Genomic DNA, 2330 nt, shown 5'->3' with positions numbered 1-2330 from the left:
TTCCCAGTAATATTTGGGAAGATGGTGCATGTGCACTAGAGAGCAAATAAACCTCCTAACCGCTGTTGAATGGCCCTTTGCATAATTCAGTAATAATACATTATACAGTATCTAAATTAAAATAACGACAAGGAGATTTAGATTTGCCAGAAACTAGGTAATAAGGAAAGGAGAGAAAAAGAAAAAGTGACCCTTATTGGGAGCACTCACTCTTGGAAACAATTGGAATTTAAGAATATGCGTAATGAGGTAGATATTAAAACGTAACCTTTAATTATTTTTGAAATAAAATAAGAGTACACAAAAAATTGTTGTGTTAAAAAATATGGTTAAACAATCTGAATCATGGGTTTGGAATTACGACTGTGAATATATAGATGAAAACATATATATAAGGCAGAAATACGGCACAAAGTGCGGCAAAACCAAAGGACGCCTGCCAGGTATTGATTTCTAAGGTTGTTGCAATAGCCAAAGTATTGCCGTCAAAAAAACCTACAACACCTGGTATTCCTTAGTGGTCAACCACCTAAGTACTGACCAGGCTCAACACCGTATTGCTTCCAAGATCGGACGAGATTGGGCATGTGCGGTGTGGTATGGTAGTAGGTTTAAGATTGATGAGGCAAAAACCTGCAGCTGGTATGCAGCTATTAAATCCACCATAAACCTGGTTATTGTGATGGGCAGATGATCTCTTGCGGGAGAAACATATGTTTGACCGTCATTGCACCAAATTGTACCCCAATTGTATAGGTATACGGAGGTTTAAATCATATGGTCAGTCGGTTTTGCCAACTGGAGCCGCCTGTATGTTGCTTTTTTGTGCTATACAACATAATTCCAAATGGAATTTTCGTATGGTAGGGCAAGAAAAGACCCTTGTTATACTGATGACATGCCAACAAGATTAATAAACATCAAAACATAAATATGTTTCCAGTAGTGTTATATGATTAAAGCTGAGACTGCAATAATCTGGAAAAATCCACCATCCTCCCCCTCCACCTTCAAAAAAAGTATAGGGCAGGGAATGGAAATGCATCAGAAGACATATTTATCAGCTGAAAAGACAGATTTAGCAGAGGTGGATGGGTAGATAAGAAATATATCCTCAGAGACTCAATCTCTATTATCCACACTATGGCTAACTGAATCGTTAGAGCCTGAAATACCAAAATGCTGTCTTTGTAACAATCTTGTTGAGCTGTTATACTTTCAATAAAGAAACAAATATGCATGAATACACAGTGTGTCCACAATGTATCAATCAGAATTGTGACATGAATCCATGCCAAATATCATTTGTACTGTAGTGGCAAGGGTATATGCTCTAATTTTATACCTGTATTTGAAACCTGTGTAAAAAGAGACAGTGCTGTTTATACAGGGACAGAAAAGTGACGACACCTGTACTGTAATTGCTACAGCTCTAAATGATAACAAAATGTTCCTGATTGTAGTGTGTCAGCCACATAAGGACACAAACAGTGTCAAAAAAATCTCCATATGTGTTGATAGCATCTAGAAGGCAATAGTTTTCATATACAGTGAATAATGCCTTAAATGAATGGCATAAGTTTGCCAGAGAGAGACCTATGCACATAGTGTTAAATTACATCTGTGCGTGGCTGGAGAGCGGGAGACGAAAAATGTGCAGGATATTGAAAAAAGTATACTTATAACCGCCTAGTGTGTGCGTCCTGCTCGCCGAGTGCCGCTGACAGCTCGGCTTCACGAGCTGTGTATCACTGCGGCTCGCCTGGTCTCCTCTCCTGCCGGTCTGCTGGTCACGTGAGCGCGCTCACCGTGACCCCGTCCACCTCCCCAACGTACGTTTCACAGTTGCTTGTTCACGGGTAGTGTGAACACAAGGTGTACAGACCCGGTTTTAATCTAACAGAGTGATTGCTAATTGGCAGCACCTATTAGTAATTGTAATGTTGAGGTCTGACAGCGTGTAATGAGCTATAGATAAGTAAAAGCTGAATATGTGTCCTGCACATGTTAAAGCAGTTGTAACTAATTTATGAATAGATGACCTGCACCCAGCTATGGAAGGTGTCTTTGAGGACGGTGTAAAACACTCTCTGTATTTGATATTAAAAGAGGTTTATTAGTAATATGATAAAATGATTATATGTTATATCTAAAAATAATTTACCTGTATGAATTGAAAAATAAATCAGAGGAATTCTTAATAGGAAAGATGATGAGAAACAATATGAGCCGTGTTAATTAATGGTACTTGATTTTTAAATAGGGGTGTTGTGATGGGAGTGAGTGTGTGTGTGTGGGTGAAGACGGGAGGAACAGGGGAGGGGAAATGT

At 39.0% G+C, this 2330-nt stretch overlaps 1 pseudogene; it reads right to left on the bottom strand.

The window, feature by feature from the left end:
- Nucleotides 1–492: 492 nt before the first annotated feature.
- LOC134947268 (5S ribosomal RNA) lies at nucleotides 493–611 on the bottom strand (annotated as a pseudogene).
- Between the last annotated feature and the right edge of the window lie 1719 nt (nucleotides 612–2330).

This window comes from Pseudophryne corroboree, chromosome 7 (assembly GCF_028390025.1).
Source record: "Pseudophryne corroboree isolate aPseCor3 chromosome 7, aPseCor3.hap2, whole genome shotgun sequence".
In the NCBI taxonomy this organism is placed as follows: domain Eukaryota; kingdom Metazoa; phylum Chordata; class Amphibia; order Anura; family Myobatrachidae; genus Pseudophryne; species Pseudophryne corroboree.
Note: the sequence above shows the minus strand (reverse complement) of the source record. Positions and strands in the feature narration are given on the sequence as shown.